Genomic DNA, 16,772 nt, shown 5'->3' on the forward strand with positions numbered 1-16,772 from the left:
GAAATGAATGAACCTCATCAGATGGACTCATGATTCATCTACAGACATAGGTGGGTGAAGCGATTGAGTAATACCGTCCCTTTCCTCAGAAATTACTGTCAAATTGCCCTCGATGAAGGTACCGAAGTTCTGTGGGAGGCCACAGTACACAGTGTTAGCTGTGGTTGTAAGATCCCTAGGGTGATTTTATTTTTGCTCTGTACTGCAAAATTAAAAAATGCTGAAAAATAAAACGTGCATGTCTGATTAGTATCACTGTAGTGGTAATAAGTGGTGCAGAGCATAGGGAATTTAATTTGTTAAAAATCAGGGGGTGGTCATCGATTGATGATGACAAGGATTAGGATCAAGAAACAATGCTAAAGTTACGTGTGCTGAATCAGCAAAACAAAACTAAATTTTTACCTTACTAGAACTAACTACTCAATATTAACCCTTGTGTTTGGTTGACATTTTCTTTACTTCCTCGTTGTTTGGGTACCCACAGACCCCACTGCTGTATGTGCAGAAAAATAAATGTCAAAATCAACTAGTTTTTTCCTTTAAATATTTTTTTAATCAAAACCTGATATGTAAAAGTGGTACGTAAGTATGGGTACGAGTAATAGATCAATTGATTACTTATCGTGCATGTACCTGATTGATTCTTTTCTTTTTGCTATTCAATTCTTTTTTCTTCTTCGTCGAGTGGATTGTGAACATGCACGCCGTATGGAAAAAACATGGTGCTGCACGGCCAGGATGGCATTCTAAAAATACCGTACTGGCCCAAATTTAAGACGTTATTGTTTTTTTGGAAATTACGTTTGAAAAACCGTAATACGTAATTGTCGAGGACTAAACAATTACATATTATTCATTTAACATTATATATTCTTTTTTAATGTAAAAAGTCTGGCTAGGAAGTTCAAGTCTGTCTGTCTTTTAGCTCTAAAACCTATGGGTGTTTCTGACGGCTCACATAACGTGTTTTACTGACACGAAGGAAATAAATTCCTGACGAATGAAAATGAGTCGAAATCATCTCCCGACATCTTTACTGCAGGGACAGACCACTGAATCATCTGTCAAACAGCCAAGAATTACGATGCAGCTAGCAGCAATTAGCAGCTTACGAAGATGAAGAGGAGCTCAAACAGAAAAATGCTAACTGTCAGAGAAAATTATTCTGACTGCTTCAAAGAACCTGACAGGAGAGTGTTGTGAAACACAAATGTGGGATTTACATTATGTTTTAATGCCAGTATTTCATGTTTTACTTTTTCGCTTTATAATTAGGGTCATCTAATATTTGGGCCAATAGGTAGATTTCTTCTCTGTGCGATTACTTGATCTCTACTCGATCTGTAAAAAATGTGAGAATCCCTTTGCCACAAATTGAGCTTGCACATATAATGGAGACGACAAAACACAGAAATGAGCATAAAACATTGTTATTACCCCAAATTTGTAAATATTTTATGTTTTCTGTTATATGGGATATGCTTGAACAAATACTCATTTTGTTTGCCAAAAAAGCATTCACTAACAAAAAAATGGACAGTATGCTATCGTACTTGGTGGCGTTATGTTTGAGATCAGTTCAAAATCATTTATACAAGCAATTCTTGTAAAATAAGGAAACATTTTGAAGCATCAAGCTGATAAAATAATGTTGATTATGTTTTTTAACTGTTAAAGAGTGCCCAGGGTTACAAGATCCCCAAACTGAATAATAGGGTTAATGGCACATTGTAAATCCCTGCACCACAAACCTGCTGAAAAGGTGTCACAAGACTCCTCTTCACTCACAGTTCTCATTTGCTGTCTCATATTCTGAAATCATGCTTCACGGTAAATGTGTAAGAGCTGAATATCAAGGCTGAGAGAACGTAAAAAGAAAAAATATCAAACACTTTTGGTAAGTGCATGCACTGCAGACTGGTAACATGATGCCCACACACTGATAACAAGATCATGTAGAGGAAATGTGAGTGATAGTGAACGGGTCGAAACTGAAGGTAGTTTAGCCTCTTGCTTCTTATATACAGAGCCATCAGTCTTAGCAGTACCACAGATATCATAGTCGTGCAATGAGTCAAAGTCACTTTGTTGAGGGGGAATCATCCATTGGAATCCTGGATTTGGGGGAGTTTCTTTATTAATATCACACCTTTTCTTCTTTTCTTTCTCTTTTTAGCTCGAGGAGCTTAAAATAAGTGAAGCACCGCTGCTTGCACAGTGTGACAAGTGGAGAGCCTGGAGAGATTACTTTTTCACTGCTGTCTACAATAACGTAATATTGTAGCTTCTTACCCTCCGACCTCGAGGCTAAACTTGTCACTCTCATCTACTCATACTGAATAGATGTGGATGTAATATATAACGTCTAAAATGTATGTTCAAAGTACTTAATATGAGTCTGGCTGGTCATATTCTGCACACATCTTTTTATTCTTCCTCTGACTTACTGCTATTTTGTATTGTTGCGTTACTTGTGACTTTTTTTTGTTAGATACAATGAGGGAAGTTTGGGTTGTATTGGCCCGACTAGAGGATGAATGGTTGTTTTGATGGAAGGTGATTTTCTGCACAAACATAGTTGGTTTTCTTCCTTATTGGCTGTTCCCAATATCAGAAACAGCACAGACAGCAGAAAGCATTGAATGAGCAATTCTACTTCACATATAAAAACTCAATTTGTGCATGAGTTTTTCTTCCTGTCTAATTCCTTCCACAAACCATATTTATTCTCTTAAACTGGTAATCCATCACGCTTCAAAAACCGGAGACTTCTTTTGCAGAAGTCCACTATAGCTGAGACTGAGTTCTAAACAGGTAGGAGGTACAGGATTTTTTTCCTGTTTTTTGCTTTCTCTTTAAGAGTAAATGCACAATCTGAGCTGCTGTACTGTTATTTCAGCTTGACTGTGAGCTGCCTGTGACGTGGTACATGCTCTGTAACTACCAAAAGATGACTCACATGCCTGAATTGCTCGATGAGGTTCACAGGTTGAGTAACAAAAGGCCATCTGATTTCTCATTCAGATTCCAATTACCCTTTTCTATACCTGATCCATAGCAAGAAGAAGAGATGTGGAAGTATCTCATAGGGCCATTACTATGAGGCTTATCAGACAGCTCATCAGCTACAGGCAGATGAATGGCATTCAGCATAAGCAAAGCCAGAGATGGGGACCTTAAGATATTAACCTAAATGATGACCACTATTTCCCCCTGCAGAGGATAAGGTTGTTTGGTGGGACACATGCAAAATAAAGGCAACAACAGTAAAAACTAACAAAGAAATGGCTGTAGAAGAGTTTGGCATACTTCCCCTTATATTTTGAAAATGATGGAAGGATACTGCATGTGCTTAAATATAATGCAATGAAAATGTACGTTTAGAAGAGCAGGCCTACATTTAAAAAGTACTGAAATTACTAGCAGCTCTGTGAGGCTGTACTTAAGCACAGTGGTGCTTTGAGCTAAATGTGAACGTCAGCATGCTAACATCCTCACATTAACAATGCTAACATGCTGATCTTTAGCAGGTATAATGTTTACAATATCCACCATCTTAGTTTAGCGTGTTAGCATCCTAACATCAGTAAATTAGAACTAAAAACAAAGCACAGCTGAGGCTGATGGGATATTTTTGCAAGTATTTGGTCATAAACCAAAGTATTAGACAAATTAGAATGTTGACCTGATGATGGCGCTAAATGAGAAGTCAGAGTGCAAGTTGTTGCAATTCATCTTATGGGGACCATGAATGTATGTATGAGCTTATGAAATGAGCTTAATAAAGCTGACCTCTGGCACTTCAGCTCTTCTTGACACACACAGGAGGTATGAAGGGATTTCACTCTCCTGAGTTTTCTCCCACATGAGACTTCCTACATAAAGGACCTTTATTAAAAAAGTGTGTTTTATTAAGAATATATTCCTACAAGGGGGCTCGTCTATCATCATGGCTGTGCAGAGGTCCATTATTACACCAGAGTTATCGCTCCTGTCCCTGGCAACACTGCAGTGTTCAAACGGCTACTATAAGGAAGAGTTATGGTGACCAAGACAGAGAGATATATTACCGCCAAGCATCACATGATGAATAACTGCTTTGCCTGGGCTTATTTGTTGGTACTTAGGGTTGGCTGTGATATATACCAAAAAGCTATGGCCCAGTAAAGAGGTGGTTTGAGGTAGTCTGTCAGCATAGTTTGGTATCAGACAGGCCAACAAGCTAAGAGAAAGGGGAAGGTGGGGGTGACAGAAACTAATAATATAATGTTCAAAACATAATGTTCAGATAATTTTTGATTTTAATCTATAAGGTGTGCTCTATTTTATTATCCCATCATCCATTATTACACCATGAAGAACATGTACAACCCTTAAGTAAAGATTCATGAATATATATATATATATGGTGTGCATCTGAAATACCTTTTGAATATATGTAGATTTCCTGTGTACTAACTTATATTGCATGTATTGTATGTATGTATTTGCAGTGTATTATAGAATATATCAATTACTAGTCAGGTTTCCATCCAAATGTGGTACAAATTTCAACCGAATTTACAGAAAATAGGCAAAAGAAAATGCAAATGAATGCGCGTTCATCCACTACCGTTGTGCGAATATTAGGAGTTGAGCGCACTGAGATACGCAGTAGGTTAAACCAATGTTGAGTACTGGTAGAAGACGGGATGTTTCGGGAGCTTTTTGTCATCAGTATGGTCTTCAGCAAATGAAACACACCATCAGTTGGATTAAGTGGATCATGTGACTGTCAAGAACATGCTGGTGTAGCTCTAGCCTTGTAATGCCCTGTCATAATGTTGTGAAATGTAACCTTGAAGAGAAATGAAAATATATTGGCATGCAGTGTAAAACCCTTCTAGAGTCTGCATATATTCAATTCTATTTTTAATATAACTGCATTTTTTTAATATGTACATTTGTACTTTTGGCAGTATAACAATGCACAGTGGCACAGATGGTCAGGCATATTTGACACATTTCAACATACTGCAGAGAAGGTTAGAGAAGTACTTTCTTGGGTTTTATAATACACCACCAATCAGTAAACTGCTGTCTTAGGTGAGGGAAAAATCATTTTCTCAGAAAAGAATAATGTGCTAATCTTTTTAAAGGTGTGCTGTAAGGTAATTCATGATGCGGCCATGAATCATCCCATTGTTTGATCACACATTAGGGTAAATGCATGACTACACTTGAGCACTTTTAAAAAGCATCTTTCCTTGTACCTGTGTCATGTCCCCGGATGATCCCTGCTTTGAAGCTTCATGCTTCGAAATGTTGCCTTAAGAATCTCAAAAAGAAAATAAATAAATAAATAGAATCCTTTCATTCAGCAGTTCGTGAAGCCCTTACTATAGTTGGAAAGGGTGTTCCTAATGCACAAATCATTAATAGATCTGTTTACAAACATTAAAACACTTGCATCAATGATTTATACTTCAGCAATTAAAATGTTTTGTCCTGTCTAGTCAAGTATATATTTTGTGATTTTTTTTCCTTTTCATTACGGATAAAAAAAATTGCTCTGTGGCAGCTGGTAATCTCCATAATTTCATTTTATACAAACTTAATTCATAAATTGTCATTCAATGCCACCTCCAGTATGTTATCCACATGAGAAATGGTTAATGTGATATAAAAAAACAAAGCAATTGTGTTGGTTTCCCCGCGATGAAGGCTTGGAACAGTAGGAAAAAATTGGTCTCCCCTTGGCAATGCAATCCAATTTTACCTCTGCCTTCAACACACTGCTGTATGCCTGCTGAGAAATGGATTGCCATTAAGAAATGGAGGTCTCTCTGTTTATGAATATACATATTCCAAGACACCACTTATCATCTAAGTGAATTTCATAATGCGATCAATACTTCATGGTCACACCAACTGCATCAACACAATGGGAGCCAAGCCTCAAAACCGCATTGTAATTCAGGGTCTATAAATTCTGACCAGTGTGCTCCAGATGCCTCCACGACTTTATATTTGTTAATTTATTAAGCTCATCCCCTGCTTAAAGGAAGCCTGTCCTCAGAGGGCGGTGCAACACAATAAAGTGTAACAATGCCATCTAGTGGCAACACCAGACACAATATAACACTGAGCAGTACATCTCAAGGAATCAAGTCAAGCCTGTTACTCTGTGTGGAGAGATCTTCATTGGAAGTATCAGAAATGCATCATCTTTAAATGACTCTGTTTCAACAGGTAATCCACAATGTTGTTTCATAATGCTGACAAGGCCCTTTATGTCTCACAATAATATGGAGTAGAAATCTGATCTATGCGGTTTCCACTGCTGCTCAGCACTGACGATCAACTTCCCAGGAACTATTTTAAACCCAGCAGAACATGCCTCTGGCTCTCGTCTGGTGCTGATAGATTGTTACTCTGTAGGTTCAAGCGACTGAGTTTGTTCATGATAAAAGCAATAATCCATTTTCTCAATATCTGGTCTAATATCTGTTGCTTTGATGAAATATCTATGGATGAATGCGATCGATGAAATACCACACCAAACAGCTTTGATCTTAGTTTACGTGAGTACCCGATAGATGAGGCCACACAGAGATGAATGTTTTCCTAATTCTACGTAGGAGTTAATCCTGACAAGTCACATGAGGTCATCTTTAATTCCTCCTGAACCACCAGGATCTGCTGGCCCACATCGGCAGATCAGTTCCACTGTTTGTGAGAGACTAAAGTTCAAAAACACTAGTTAATCTAGTTAAAAGTGCTGTTATGTCCAACACATAAACATCCAGTGACAATACTGCTTCCTTAATTAAGATATGGCAAAACAATTCCAGTCAATCACAGGATGATTGTCTCCTTAAAATACAGCATTTGTTTTTATCTGTCTAGATATCTGTCTACCTCTCTCTATACACTTGCCTATATTTCTGCCTAATTAAGTCTGTGAGAAAAGGAAAAGAGAACACAGAGTTTGACATGTCTAGTAGTCATGGAGACTGAAAATAATTAAAGGATGTAATAGAACAATAACAATAATAGCCCAAATCACACACGTGTTTTTTTTTTTTTTTACAATGAAAATACAAATATATTCGCATTTGGTGTGGTTCTCAAATCATTGTAATATTACAGCCTTATCTGCGACTGTGTGTAGCATTAGTGTCTGTACTAAAAGTCACGGTAGGCTCCAGTTCTGTTATTAAAATTTTTTGCAATAGGTATTAAAATGACTGCCGTCAGAGGCATTCTGGAGACTCTGTGGCTGTATCTTAAAGAAATACTGGAGCTACAGAAAAATGGAGGCCGTTCATATGAGAATGTGCCGGTGACTCAAATGTCTAAAGGCGCCTATGTTTACTGTTGCAGAGGAGTCAGGTTGAAATGGGTCAGACGCTTTGGATCAGCTTATCATCCATCATCTGCTGGGCAGGGTAGGACAGGGGGAAACTGATGATAAAAAATCATCAAGATGCCAGAAGATTAATCACTCCATAACTGTTTAAAAACTGCAGGTCAGTGGGGGAAAAAAACTCAACAGTAATCATAGCATGTGGGCTCATTAGTTGCAATAGAAGAAAACTATAGTTTTCAAAAGTTTTAGCGCACAAGTTTTATTGTTGGAAATAAATCTGACCGTTTTTGTGAGCATTCCTGTAATACTCAGTTGCCAGTATTCTGTAAGGTAGTCCTTACTGGCAGTGCACTCAGAGTGTACTCTCCCAGCAATCTCCATGAATGAAACTGTTAGAGATGGTCACGTTAACATACGTTAAGGTTAGAAATCATTGATAATATTAAAATTTCTGAAGCATGTTGGGGCCAATACACAGCATGGGAGTTAAAACTGCCTGAAAAGCAGATTTTTGGGGAAGGAAAGTCCCTTACACACAACTGTATTTACAATGATTTGTTAAAGCATATATTTGATTTTATTTCATAACAGCAGTTCTGAGTTGGTCCGTTTAATGTGGAAAGGGCAGTGAATGTTAAGATTTCATTATTTAACTTCAGGGCTACTTCCTCTTTTAACTTTTAGCTTTTAACTGCTTCTCAAGGTCTTCATGAGTAGGTGGAATTTCTGCAGTAAACTCCATCCACTGATGAAGACCATGAGATGTGGTTAAACTCATAAAGATTATGAGATGCAGTTACAAGACCAATTTTTTTGTAACAAGGACACAGCGTGTTTTGAAGAACATGCCAGCTGACAGCGTGTACTGTATTAAAGACGATCTCTTTCCCAGCACCTGTAAGGAAGCCATTACAAGTGTGAATTTTCCAGTTATATGGCCAGGGTCTAACTGGATTCTTATGGATGTCTTACGGTAGTGGCCATACGCCACTGGGTCTATAGCAAATTGCAACACAGCTGCTTGATTAATTACCAAAAACATTTGGGCATTAATAAACATTAGGACATTAGCTTTATACAGGAAAGGCTTGTGTGACTAGCTTTTATGTGTCAGTGGATCCCAGATATATAATTACAACCAAATGTACTGCAATTATCCCTGAGGCTGAGCAACAGAGCTTACAATTAAGGATGGGTTGAAGATCTGAAGTTTAAGATTTCACGTGCAATTACACTTTAGTATTTCACAACAAGTGCACTTTGTAAACCTACCAAATGTGTCAGAAACAGAACAAGGGAACAAATTGTAAGAGCCATTTCAGGTCTTTTAATTTGTAAACATATTTTCTACTTAGGAAATTACCTAAGGTAATCATAATTACTTCACAACAGCTGTGAAATACAAATTCAACTCCTAACTCACTTTCACATGTTTCCCCCATCGCAAAAAGCTTTTACAAACTAATTTAGCAGAATCTAATGTCGAGTACACATGTTAAGTTCACGGAGCCTGCAGAGAATCAAAACATTACACCGCTGAATTACAACAACATCAACAGTACAGCCCATAAGACAGAGCTGTGTAGACTGAGCTGACGAAATAGGTGGTCACAAGCATCAAGGAAGTACATACTGTGGCAAATAAAAGCAATAGTTAATTATTTATTTAAGCTGTCAAACTGTTGATCTCCTCTTTGACCCTGAAGAGGTGCAGGAAATTATCTCTTGTATTGACTGATCTTCTTTGTCCATTTTATTTTACCCCACTAGTTTTTTAACACTTTTTTGCACTTTTTATTATCCCTTTTATATAAAACACTTGCTTTAACAGCTAAAGATGTTTGGCAGTGTAGTACAGTGTACAAGTCCTCCGAACTAAATGACAAAATACACTGTTTATCATCGCTTTCAAAAATAAATATTTTGCTCATCTCATCCCTCTATCAGCAGAACAACATAGTTTGTCAGTGCCTCCCAAAACCGTTACAAAAATTATGCTTATGCTGATCTGCTGCCATTATGGTAAAGGTTTGGTTAGGTTTAGGCACAAAAACTACTTCCTTATGGTTAAGAAATAGCAGAGGTCATGCTTAAAAGAACTCCTTGGTTAAGGTTATGGAAGGACGCAGTCATGGTCAAAAGAAACCAACATTTACTGTTGGTACGAAACAGGAAACAAACAGTGTTCTCCTATGTTCGAGTCACAAGGTTTGTTGTTCAATCCATCCACCCTGAGCGCTTCCCTATGAGGTTTGGCGGTGCTAAAAAAATGTCACGCTGCTTCGGCCTTTGCTCCTGATAGTCATAATTCACACAGCCGCTAGAGGTCCTTGTAAGGTAAATGTAAACATACTGTAGGTTGTACTAACTAGGTTGGCATTTTAACAAACAACAAGTAATTTTTCTTGTGATGACAGTCTTTTGGAGTAATATTATAAGGAAGATTTTAGTAGAAGTAATAGCAGTAGTCGGTTTAATAAAAAATGAATAAATAAGAACTCCCTCTGAATTTCTTGGTGATAGTAAAAAAAATTATTTTGTATGTATATATATATATATATATATATATATATATATTGTAGGCTAAAATTGCATGAGAATATGCATTTAATAGCCTATTTTGGTAGTAGAATAGTGCAGTAGGAAAGCCGTATATACGACTTCCCTACTGCACCATCTTACTTTACTGTAACACCATCATATATAATGTTGTTGTTATTTAAGCTTTTAATACTATCCACAGTATACCACTAGCATTAAGACTGCACACTCTAAGAGATTCACAAGTAGGACAAACACTGTGTTGATCTTAAACTTCCTAGCAATAAGCCACCGCTGCTTTTCTGAATTATATCTACCTTCTGTTAGCAGTGGATTGAGCTGCTTTAATTGGACACATGTCACCAGTAAAAGGATACTGGGGTGTGGGGTGTGTGTGTGTGTGTGTGTGTGGGGTAAATGACTGAGTAGTGCCAAGTTTGCAGTATTCCAAGTTAAGCGGCACGGCATGCACCAGCAACAGGTGGCGCCTTTATGAGAGTCCTGAGTGTTGCATGACAGCGACAGCTATGGGTTTATCACCATGGTCAAGGAGATAGACAGGCGAGGGGAGAGGTAACAGGAGTTGAATGTCAGTGGATGAGACAGTATAAGTGCGATATAGCAAGGCGTGAGAAATAAGGAGAGGGAAGATGATGATGAGTGAGAGTTTTGGGCACTACTTTTTCCATTATGGTGTGAAGAAATGAAGCAGATCGCTCCTTAACTGGAAATAGAGACATCTCAGTAATCCCAAACGCTCACTCAGCAGCCGAAGCACATGATAGACAGAGAATTCCAGGAAGGCCACGCTGACCTCGGTGCCCCGACTGTCTCGAAGCTAAAAGAGCCTCTGATCGTGACTCAAGCCAGTCGGGCGGCCCCAAAGAATCTCAACCAATCACGATTCTAAAATCTTGTGCCCAGCAATGAAATGACCCAATACTCATTTAAATCGGTCAGCGTAACATCCATCTTTGTTTGTTGTGAGCAGTTTCATGTAGGTAACTATTTTCTTTCTACTGATAGTTCCTACATGAAACTGCTCACAACAAGGCCTGTGGATTATCTTGAGTAACCGGGTCATGATTTCTGGAAGGAGAAATTGCTGTTGAGTTTTTCAAATGTATTTTTTTGGCGCTTTGAGCCCCACAAGCCGAGTGCCCTATAGTCCCATTATATTCAAAAAATATCGGCCAAACATCTCTATGGCCGATATCTCCAAAACTCGACAGGTAACGACAGGTAAGAGGAAAAATGTGTATTTTTAATTTTGGTGATTTTTTAATTGGGGTGAACTGTACCTTTAAACATCCAAAGACATCACATATAAAAGACTGATACAGTGCATTTTTGAGCTATGAATCAATCTCTAAAAGCACATGTGTACAGCTTCAAGCTCAACATAGTGACTGGTTTTTTAAGGAATATCTAATTACCATAACCTTGCTTACACCCACCTAATTACTACCTAATTTTGACTACGTTAAATTTAATTTTTGAGCCAAGAGCCCTATGAAAACCAATTTAGCTCATTGTGCTATGTTGACAGGTTGACACCAGCTCCCACTCTTGTGGTGGCAAAACGCCAAGATGTGACCATTTCACATTCCCGCTAAATTGTCAATTAACATGTATGAGGACGGTATCATCTCTCATATCGAAGTACTACACACGTCTGTTCAACCATCTGTTAACTGCGCCATGCCAGAGCTGTGTATGGACCATACAGCCGAGAGATTCAGTTTCTACTGCAAACACTTGTCTCCTCATTAGAGTAAAAGATTCATGTAGTTGAGTGAATGATACAAGGTTCACACCTTGAAAATGTACACAGTTATTTCTTTTAATTGTGCAATATATTTACCGCCTACTTTAGTGCCATATTTAGCATCAACAAGAATATACTCTAGTTGATTATAGATTTAAAAGTACATGAGTTTTCAGTGGTGGAAAGTAACTAAGTACATTTACTCAAGTACAGTTTTGAGGTTCTTTACTTGAGTGTTTACATTTTCTGCTACATTATACTTCTACTCCACTTCAATTCAAAGGTAAATATTGTGCTTTTTATAGCTTTTCCACTAAATTAACAGCTATAGTTACTAGTTACTTTGCAGAATAAGATTTTACATACAAAACATATGAACATATATATTATAATAACATTATATATAAAATATAATGAAGTGTTAAAGATAAACCTGCCCAGCGTATATAAAGCAGTTAAAATCAGCTCTCTAATATATAACTGCATTTTACATATTTTTACTTTTGCTACTTTAAGCACCTTTTGCTGATAATACTTCTGCACTTTTACTTAAATAGATTTTTTGAATTGAGGACTTTTACTTGTAATGCAGTATATTTACATTAAGATATTCCTACTTTTACTTAAGTAAAGGATCGTGTTTTGTTCACCACTGTCAGCTTTTGTCAACCACAAAAGAGAAAGAAAGAGAAGGCCTTCTGTAGTTTATTTTGCAATGTTTAACATATTTAGATTTCACAAGACTGGGTCCACTCAGCTTCACATCTATCTAGGACTGAACAGCATGTTCCTCACTGCACAATTGATCACAGTGATAATACAGTTTAAGGCTGGCTACTCTTATTACTCTTAAGAGTTATGAAACTAAGATGGCAACTGAAATCTGTCCCACTAACTCTCTGAATTTGTGTGTCTTACTGACAGTCAGGTGAAGATAATACCAAATGTATAGTACACTTGCTTTCACTTGATTCCCATCACACCACAGGTTTTCTGGGTGTGATAAGCATTTCGCTATGAGGACAACTCTGGTCAATGTCTTAGTACATTTTCAGTAAAGTATACTACATTTTCAGTAAAGTATTCTTTTGAAAGTATAAATTCAGCCAAAATTTAATTTTCCACGCTGTTGAGTCCATGACGGAGACATGATGAATGCCACTTTAGAGTCAGGGAAGTGTGAAAAGTAAGCATTCAATTACTCTGGAGGTAAAGTAAGAAGTTTAGCTACCTCTTCTGCTTCACTGGTTGGATGTGTGTGTGCTTTAAGGAGGTGAAAAGTGTTCTGAAAAGGTTTTATTTACTTAAACATCCTGGTTCAGAGGTCAGAAAGAAGCCAAAAACACATTAAACTTGAAAATAACATACAGTATGAATACATGTCACCTTTTGTGTGTGCCAAAAACAGAGAATGCTAAGTTTAATGAGCTTAGAAAGCAGCAAACTCCCTGCCAAACCAAAGCTATGAACTCAGTACTCAGTTTGAACTCAGAAAATGCATGATGAAGAAAGAGCAAAACTGAAACAGCCTTTCATTTTTACAACCACTTTTACAACCAAAAGGTATCAAAAATATCTCCTGATTCATACATGCTGCAGCTGGGGGCTAAGTTCTGACCAGGGTGTATCAGCATAGCAAAGCTAGCAGAACAGTAAATCAACACATGGTGTGACCTCATCAGCCACTCGCCTCTTACAAGGATTGGGGGCATTACCTTTCCTGATCGCATGGTGCACTCCCTGAAGCTCCAAAACATTATCCACAGTTGATAAAAATGTCTTTCTGATTCTGACATTATTAAAATGATCCAGATGAAAATAGTGCAGCCACAGACACCTGAGGAGGAGAGTTGGTGGCCTGCACCTGGGAAAATTTAACCTTTGCAGTCTAGCTGCTCGCATTGCAAAGAAACTTTTATAATACTGTAATTTTCTAAACACACAGCAGTTACAGTTGGCAGCTTTTAAAGCAGCTTACATGACAAAATGATGCAAACTAACAAACCAAGGGATGCTTCACAGACAAATATCAAATGCAGCTACCTATGTCTGACAATAATGTAGCGGTGAAATACTACATTGACCGAGACAGATCAAAATGAAAGAGGGAGATAAGACATTGCTTGAGGGAGCAGACTTAAAGGAAGGACTAGAATATCAACGAATAGGTAGGTATGGATGGTAAATGAAGTGGAAAGGAGGCAACAGGGAGCCAGAGGAGGCGGAGTGTGAATTATGAGACAGACCATTAGGAACTGATACAGACAGTTGTAAGGAGCCAGTTGGTATGTAGGTCAAGGAATTTGGAGAATACTAAGCCATCACTGTACACATGTACCTGAAAGGTTTAGTCGGGAAAACAGCAGTATGAGGAAGCGAGGAGCAGCACAGGAGGGAAGAACTTGGACAAGCTTGTTATCTCTCATTATACAACTATAAGTATTTTGATGCAACGTATAATCAAAACTGGAACTTGACCTCTGAATCTGTGGCCAGTGTGATGAAAGCATCCACCAAAGGCGATGAAACAGACCTGGCACAAGATTTGCTGACAGCTAGTATCTCAAGAAGAAGGCCAGGAAAACTGGTAGAAATCACAAGGTAAAGCTCAAGCTCTAGATTTAAACACATTATTATCTATGTTAGAGTTAAAATCAAATATGTACTCATTAATTCTATCTATCCATGATCACATATCCATCTTTTAATGCTTTGTCTGTTTTCTATCTTTTTTTTATTACTTTAAAGGATGGGTTCACTTTTTTCAAGTTTGATTCTGTTAAAAAATACTTTCCAAACTTTATCAAAGCTAATATAAGGCTTCTGCACTCTGTGTTGGACAAATCAAGTTATCTTCCAAAGTTACAGTCTTTGTAAGTGAATAAAAAAATGCGGCCACTTTACAACTGATGAATTACTCCTTGTATCATTATTACATTGTTCTTGCATTAATACAAAATCATATATGAATAATACAAAATGTAAAGGTGTATCTAAATGTGTATATTTGAGAGGTGTTTGTTATTTAGCCTATCCTCATTGATATTAATGGGAATAAATAATAGAAACACCTGTCAGTATAATGCAATGCAGTTCAACAGCACCACTACACAACTACATCATCCAAAATGACCATACAGTCAAATCCAAACAGTTTCAACAAAAACTAAATTATAACCTTCATGAAGGTAGGATTGATTGCAGGACTGTTGTCTTAGACTGCATTTCATTTTAGCTAGGTATACCTAAAAAACTGGCAAGTGGAGTGTATATGTCTTTACTTTTGTTATGTGCATGTGTGTAGATAATAAAATTGTTTCAAATCAGAAATCAGAATCAACAAACTGTGCAGCCAGAAAGACTTCTTACAAAATTAATGAAAAATTAACACAAGCAAATCAAATAACTGATCAAGTTTCAGGTTAGATTCAATTATACAGTATATTATATAATTATAAAATACAATGGCACAATTGTTTTTAAAACAGGTAAGTCACAAGATGTATTCACTAAATTATTTTCTATAGGCATCTTGGTGTCTTATCACAATAACACTTAACTCATATTCACACTATTGTAAATTATCTGTCGTTTCCAATATCACCGTAACTCAAATATAGCGTGGGACAGATTTTATGCTCTTCATCAACCCTTCCCAGACCTCGACCTGACCAGATGACATGGTTAAACCTCTGGCCATTAAACCAGAACATGCCTTTGGTGTCATCTTTCCATGTGAGTGAACCAGTAAGCCAGTTAAGTAGCTGGCAAAAATGTATGTATACTTAAGCATTAAGCACTTATGATTGTATGACATCCAGAAACATATAAGCTACTGGTGTCTTACTGTATCAGATTCTGAAATCCCATATAAAGTTTTTTAAGTAATTAAACATAATCAGCATCAAAGCAGAATAAATAAAGGTCCCCCAGCAAAATGTTTTTATCTTTCCTGTATTTCAAAATAATGACATAAAAACACGAAAGCAGATCAGCACTGATATTCTCAACGACCTATACATTTATTATGTATACTGTGCGACTTAAATAGTTACAGACCCTTGAACACCTGCTAGAAACTGATAACTGGAGGCACATTTATTTAAGTGTGACAGGTTTATGGTTGTTGTTATTGCTAGAGGCAAAGTTCACTGGTTTCACTGTCGAGGCAAGAAAGGCAGTCAGGAGGACTGGCATGCGGTAAAACACATTTCAGGGAGGTCTGACATACCTGTGTCTTTAAGATATAAATTTGTTTGGTATAAAACATTTATAAGCAAAATGAGAGTGTGTTTTATGGTACAAGTCGCTCCAGTAATCCAAGCCCATATTATTGGAAAATAAATTTTAAATGCTGAAAAAAAAAAAAAAAATGCATACTGAGTTTGTCATCATGTTTCATACATAAATAAATTTGGATCACTTTGTATGTAAATGGGTGCTTTTATTCCCTAGCATCATTTACTGTGTCCGTATTTCTGGTAAGGATGTTTTGGTTGGAGTTACTAGCACTTGTTGATACTCTTGATCATGTTTTAGATGTTCATAGGAACATAACAAACTCGTAACAGCTGCCCGTGTTTGTCATGACACCTGATGGGAGGGGACAATGTGATGCACCTATAAATCATTTCTTTATGTAAGCCTCTATGGACAGTGGCTGGCAATGTTTGCGGTGTGTCTTAAAATAACAAACAACTCCCGACATGACATGCAACTTGAACGTGAATACCAGAGTCTGTAACAAAAGACAAGAAACAGAAGAATTCAAGGGCTGCAGCCTTGAACCTTGATTTAGATGTAGCTGTATCCATTTATAGGTTTTATTCAAAGCCAAATACAGAATAACATTCTCTATGCCGAGCTATTATTAAATATGACGTGATAAATAACTCTGTTTCAATTCTAGTGTGTCTGCTATGAATACTTTCAAAATGTCCGCCCTAAAGAGGACACTTTGCCCTGGATATCAAACTTCATCCACTAAACATCATTATATATTTCCACTCCAGTTTGTCAAATCAATATTGACCATTTAGACATTTCTAAGTTGGCAGGATGGTAATTAATATGTCCCAGTTGTTGTCAAGAATGCATCACTTCCACTAA

The sequence above is a fragment of the Siniperca chuatsi genome, linkage group LG2 (assembly GCF_020085105.1).
Source record: "Siniperca chuatsi isolate FFG_IHB_CAS linkage group LG2, ASM2008510v1, whole genome shotgun sequence".
In the NCBI taxonomy this organism is placed as follows: Eukaryota; Metazoa; Chordata; class Actinopteri; order Centrarchiformes; family Sinipercidae; genus Siniperca; species Siniperca chuatsi.